Genomic DNA, 6,616 nt, shown 5'->3' with positions numbered 1-6,616 from the left:
TCGAAAACCTATTTATTCCATCAAATCCCACCTCTCTCACATGCCTGTACTTGATGTTCCACAGTTCAAACCCGCCTCTTCTCCCAGCTTTTTCTTCCTTCCACAGTCAATAGGCCGCCTTTCCTTTCCTCCTTCCATTTCATGCGGCATTGCCGACTCTAACATTCACTTTCACGATCTCACTCCTTTAATTTTGCTCTGCTCCGACCGCTGTTTCTATTGGGCACATGTCCCATTCGCACCAATGTTCAATTGTACCTTGAAATCAGTCGATACATTTCGATCTGCGTGACCGCTCGACAGACAAACACGACGAAAGCAGGGCTGGTCTCTGGAAAGACAGCCGCCCGATTGTACACGCAATTTACTTGGGGAATCTTGTGATCCAGGGGATGGTAACTGAAGAACTGGTTTTTGTTTTGATGCTTTTTCGCTCTTTTCTCTCAGCAGTTGAGTTGCGTGAGTGACGGGCAGCGCTGCAGAGCTGCGAATGGCGGTTGAAAGGTTCACATTTGGCAAGTTGGGGCGGTGCAGTCAGATCGGAAGTGTTCCGCCTTGATCTTAATAGTTCTGTTGAAGCGTGCGATTGAATCAAATTGCGGATAAATGTAAAGAGCGCCTGTGGGGAAAAAGGAACGATTACAGGCCATGAGCGAAAGGTCTTTCAAATTCTCGTGGGGCAGGACGCTGTGTGCGGAAACGGCAGATTTTAAAGCGCGTGTGTAGGAAAGTAAAGTGCGATCTTGTGTGTGAGAAGAGCACAAGAAAGTTGTGCTTGAAGCTGCGCCCTTGAGGCAAGTTGCAGGTTGTCAGGAAAACTGCGATAGTGAAAGCTCAAAAATAAACCCAGAAACTGCTGGCAACACTCAGCAGGTCAGGTAGTATCTGTGGAGAGATACTCAAGTATTTATCCAATTCTCCTTTTAAAGTTACGATTGAATCGAGCTCCACCATCCTTTAAGGCAGTGCGTTCCAGATCATAACAATTCGCTGTGTAAAAAAATCTCCTTATTTCCCTTCTAGTTCTTTTGCCAATTATCTTAAATCTGTGTCCGTTGGTTGCCGACCCTCCCGCCAGTGGGTGAAGTTTCTCCTTATTTACTCGATCAAAACCCCTCTTAATTTTGAACACGTGGATTACTTCTACCCTTAACCTTCATTGCTCGAAGCAGAACAATCCCAGGTTCTCGAGTCTCTCCACACAACTAAACCCCATCCCTGGTATAATTCTGGGAAATCTCCTCTCCATCCTCTCCAAGACCTTGACCTCCTTAATAAATTATAGTGCCCAGAATTGGACACAATACTTCAGATGAGGCCTGAACAATGATTTATAAACGTTTAACATAACTTCCTTGCTCTTGTGCTCTATTTCTCTATTATTAAGCCAAGGAACCGGATGCTGTTTCAACGGTTTCACAAACTTGTGCTGCCACATTCAAAGATGTTGATGAAAACTGTCGAAACTTAACACTATGCAAATGCATTAACACCCAAACAAGTAGTACAAGGAGAAACTTTATTGAACCCCAACTTGCATACAAGTGGATGTGCACCTCAAACAATGGTTGAGGGTGCAACTTCGCCGAGTCAATGAAACAGCTCATGTTTATACAATTCATTCGGCAACGCCCACTTGTTACAGAATATGGGCGTACACGTACATTCTTTATTTGCTCAGGTAGTTGGTCAATCAAGTAGTGAGCCAGCCCCCGAACATCCATAGCCATCACGTAGGCCTGAGCAGATTTCAGCTACTTTCTTTCTCTCTACATTCCTGTTCCTTGTTATAAGTAAGGCTGGAGCCAGTCTCAAGGCTTCATGGCCATTCATCAACTCTATTATTATTATATTCTGTCTTTATCTCAAGGAAGGCCAGGCTGTGCTAGGCCTAATTATCAACATACCAAGGCTCAAACGCAATTACACAATTGTGCTTACTTTGTGTTTGTGGCTAATCCTATCATGTGAGTTAATAAAGAGTTAATATGGTCACGTATCCCTTCATGCACTTCCACAAAATTACCAGTAACACATTGGGTGAGAACGGATAACACAGCACGGGCCGGGATGGCGGAGAGAGACAGAGACACGTGTTGTGATACGTAACTTTTTATAAACACCAGTTTATTTCACTCCGTGTCCAGAACAGTGTGATCTCCCCTGTATTCAGACAGAGTGCAATGTATTGAATTGTCTCTTGGATCACACGGGGTGGTCGACGGGGGTCTGTGTGCGGAGGGTTCGGGGGGTGAGATCTGATTCCCGCCCTCTTCTAGATTGAAAGGAGAAAAGAATGAATGAGAGAGAGAAGCGATGTGGGAGAAGGGATGATGGAAGAATTTGTCCATGAACCTGATTTAAGTTGCCCAAAAACAAGATAATATTAAGATATCATCAGCAGAACATTAATACAAGCTGTAAAACAAAAGCTAAATACTGCAGATGCTGGAAATCTGAAGTAAAAACAGAAAATGCTGGAAATACTCAGCAGGTCAGGCAGCATCTGTGGAGAGAGTTCTGATGAAAGGTCATCGGCCTGAAAGGATGTTTCTCTCTCCACAGATGCTGCCTGACCTGCTGAGTGTTTCCCGCATTTTCTGTTTTTATTATTAACATAACCTGAGCTCTGTTGGTCGATTCACTGATAAAACTGGGAATTGAGGGGAAGCTGGTTCATGGCGAACCCCAGCTCTGAATCCCCCCGGCAGACAGTTCAAGGAATGTTTAATATAAATGAGATTCAACGACAGTCTCAGAAAATCTCTCCTTGATGGTCGGTCTCATTCTCCCGAAGTGAGGAATGAGCGGGAGGGGCAATTCCACCCGGGGTTATATTTTATTCCAAGAGGATGACCCAAAGACCAGTTTGATGTGGGGCTGAAATAGCTCAGTTGGGAGAGCGTTAGACTGAAGATCTAAAGGTCCCTCACTCGATCTTGGGTTTTGGCAGTTTTGGGTTATTTTGTTTCTTCTTCTTTGGGCGGATTCTCAAACATTTATTTACACTGACATTTTTACCCGACACTGAACGGTTGGGGATGGAATAGAGAGACATCAAGGATGTCTGTATTTAGCTTTTATTTCTCTATTTCCTTCTGCCTTTCTCTCTGGTTTTTGTCTCTCTCGGTGCCCGATGAATATTTGATTTGATGCATTTGTCCTAAACTGATGCCTTTTCCACATCTCAGGGCGGTCAGACACGCTCTGTCTGTCTGTTACTGCTTGTGACCATTAACGGGAACAGGCCGCGAGTTAAACATTTATCAGCAAACCGCCAGAGAGATAACACAGCGGGAATAAAACACATTGCCTCACATTGTTAGACACCGAGTGACACAGATTGTAATGTGTGTCAGAAAACAGACCCGGAAAACAGAGTCCGAGAAAGGAAAGAAATAGAGAGATAGAAAAGAGTGATAAAAAGAAAGAAAACCCTTTCTCCACCCCAACAACAACAACAACTTGCATTTATATCGCGCCTTTAACGGAGTAAAACGTCCCAAGGCGCTTCACAGGAGCGATTATCAAACAAAATGTGACACGGAGCCACATAAGGAGATATTGGGACAGGTGAGGTCGGTTTTAAGTGTCTTAAGGGAGGAGAGAGAGGTAGAGAGGCGGGGAGGTTCAGGGAGGGAACTCCAGAGCTTTGGGCCCAGTCGGTTGAAGGCACGGCCGCCAATGGTGGAGCGATGAAAATCGTGGATGCGCAAGAGGCCTGAATTGGAGGAGCTCAGAGATCTCGGAGGGTTGTAGGGGTGGAGGAGGTTACAGAGATAGGGAGGGGCGAGGTCATGGAGGGATTTGAAGACGAGGAGGAGAATTTAAAATTTGAGATGTTGGTGGACTGGGAGCCAATGTAGGTCAGTGAGCAGAGGGGTTCTCCTCCTGAACGGTGGTTTGAATGTTTGGGGGGCGGGGCTGTGATAAATATCTTGATTTAATATAATGATCCCACTTTTCAACTACCCCGAATTATTACAATGCTGACCTGGAACAATCTAGAACATACCGCAAAACAGGACATTAAGATCAATGGTCACTTTAGCAAGGAGTTTAAAAGATTCTTCTAAGAAGGAGAAGGCTCAAGAAACGGACTGTGAACATTTCATGGTGGCCGATTTATTTGTGTCCAGGGACAGGGATGAGACACATGAAATGTTTCACACATTTCAAATCTCCGCGGTCAGACTGCCGATTGTTTATTGATCAGGAAGATGGCTGGTAATAATCTGAGACCCAGTGAAGAGGTGAGAACAGAGCAGCAGGGAATGATCCCAGAACAATAGGAGCCAGCAGCTCACCGCCTGGTCCCTGTGTCAGGGACAATACACAACACCTCAGCTCCAGACCAGGAACCGAGAGCTGCTGTTAACGTGGCCCAGCCCTCGCAAACTGCTGGATCTGTGGGATGGAAATCAGACTTTGGGTCTCGGAGGCTGCTTTAGGGGCTCAGTGGCTCATCGAAAGAATAATTTCTATTAAAGAGCAGGGCTCTGCTCCATCACAGACTGATACTGTACAGTACATGGCAGAGTAAAGCTCCCTCTACACTGTGCCATCAAACACTGCGGGGGCAGGTGCATCAAGGGTTAGATCAAGATTAAATCTCCGTCCACACAGTCACAGAGGATGTCATTTGTGACTTTGACAAGGGCCGTTTCAGGACAGTGGCAGGAGTGGAAACCTGATTGGAGGGATTCAAAGATGGTGTTGTGGGAAAGATGGACATGGATTTGGGAGGCGACAACACTTTGAAGAGGAAAGGGAGGTGGGAGATGGGGTGGTAGTTTGCAAGGACACAGGGGTCAAGGGTGGGTCTTTTATGAAGGAGGGTGATGATGGAAGATTTGATCGGGAGGTGGACCGTACCTTTGGAGAGGAGACCATTAACAATGTCAGCTGACATGGGGCCAGGAAGGGAGGTTGGGTGGTCAGCAGTTTGGGGTCGAGGGAGCAGGAGGTGGGTCTCATGGTCAAGAGAGCTCAGAGAGGGCATGAGGGGAGATCGGAGATTAACTTGGTGGGCTCGGGGAAGGGAGGGGAGCTGCAGAGGCAGCTGAATGAATGGTCTCAATCTTAGTCACACCCCCCATGACTGTCTTTCAATTTACCTTAAATCTTTCTCTTCTGGTTATTAACCTTTCCATCACTGGAAACAATTTCTCCTTAAATACTCTGTCAATACCTTTCATAATTGTGAATACCTCCTTTGAATCGTCTGTTAACTTTCCGGTTGTAGTCTCAGTGCCCTTCTTGCTAGTCGGTGTTTCCGTTCCCATATGGTCTAGCGGTGAGGATTCCTGGTTTTCACCCAGGCGGCCCGGGTTCGACTCCCGGTGTGGGAATAGTGAACTTTTAGTCCCAACCTCCCAATTTGCCTGCAGTCCGGACTCTGGCTGCTTCTGAATTCGCACCACAATCACACTGAGAAATGAGGCAAACCACAGCACTTGAAGGAACAGTGCACCAAAAACCCAGTCCCACAAGCTGAAGGGAAGCAAGCAACAATATCCCGACAGGTCACTCAGCAGCTCATGGCCAAGTGTCTGACTGCAGTCCTTTTATTATTTACTGTAAAACCCGAGTCTGAGTGAAACACGCACAGAACAATCTGGAAACACTCAGCGGGTCGGGCCCCATCTGCGGAGAGAACGGACCAATTAACTGAGAGTCTCAATGAGACAAGGAAAGAGACACGGCCCACTGTGAGAAACAAGGAACTTGCATTTGTATAGCACCTTTCACATCCTCAGGACATCCCAACGCACTTCACTAGAAGTTCAGTCACTGTCGTTTTATAAGAGAACGTAGCAGCCAAGTTGTGTACAGCAAGATCCCACAAACAGTGATGCTATATTGCGCAGACCTCCTGTTTGTTGGGTGCTGATGGTTGGGGAAAGAATATTGGCCAGGACACCGGGAGAACTCCCTGCTCTTCACAAATTACCACTTAACACCTCATTCAAAGGACAGCACCTCTCACGATGCAGCTCCCTCTCAGAACGACACAGTCAGTCTGGATCATGTGTCCCAGTCCTGGAACGGGAGCTGGAACCCACACCCTTCTAAACACCAGCCTGACTCCCTGGGGTTACTCTCACCCTTGGCTAGTCATGAAACAGACTGTGCCACTCCCAGAGTAACTGATGAGCACAGCCTCAGCCCTGGGTCCCGGTCTGCACCATAACCGCAGCCTGTCACCGCTCATAGAAAGTGGCGTGGGATTCCTGAGTTCATTCTGTGATGTGCATTGGGGGAGTGGGACTACATGGATTGATCTTGCATAGAGCCGGTAAGGACTCGATGGGCCAAATGGCCTCCTTCCGTGCTGTAACCTTTCTATGATTCTTTGATTCGATGTGGATGGAGAGGGATACAAGGATGTGATCAGAGATGGCCTTATCCATGATTGACACGATCGTGAGTAGAGAGGCCACGTGATTGCAAGGTCGAGGGGGCGGCCATGAATATGGGTCGGGGAGTTTCTATGCGGGGAGAGATTAAGGCAAGATAAAGAATCACATAATAGACTTGTTGGCAAAATTGAAGCCCATGGGATTAAACGGACAATGGCAGCGTGGATACAAAACTGGCTAAGTGGCAGAAAACA

The 6,616-nt window shown here is 46.8% G+C and overlaps 1 non-coding gene across 1 annotated transcript; it reads left to right on the top strand.

The window, feature by feature from the left end:
- The first annotated feature begins 5,279 nt into the window (after window positions 1–5,279).
- trnae-uuc (transfer RNA glutamic acid (anticodon UUC)) lies at window positions 5,280–5,351 on the top strand. The gene has a single exon. It is a non-coding gene; the product is annotated as a tRNA-Glu (tRNA).
- The last annotated feature ends 1,265 nt before the right edge of the window (window positions 5,352–6,616 follow it).

The sequence above is a fragment of the Heptranchias perlo genome, unplaced genomic scaffold, assembly GCF_035084215.1.
Source record: "Heptranchias perlo isolate sHepPer1 unplaced genomic scaffold, sHepPer1.hap1 HAP1_SCAFFOLD_163, whole genome shotgun sequence".
Taxonomy (NCBI): Eukaryota; Metazoa; Chordata; class Chondrichthyes; order Hexanchiformes; family Hexanchidae; genus Heptranchias; species Heptranchias perlo.
The sequence above is the reverse complement of the archived record's forward strand: the minus strand, read 5'-3'. Positions and strand labels throughout refer to the sequence as shown.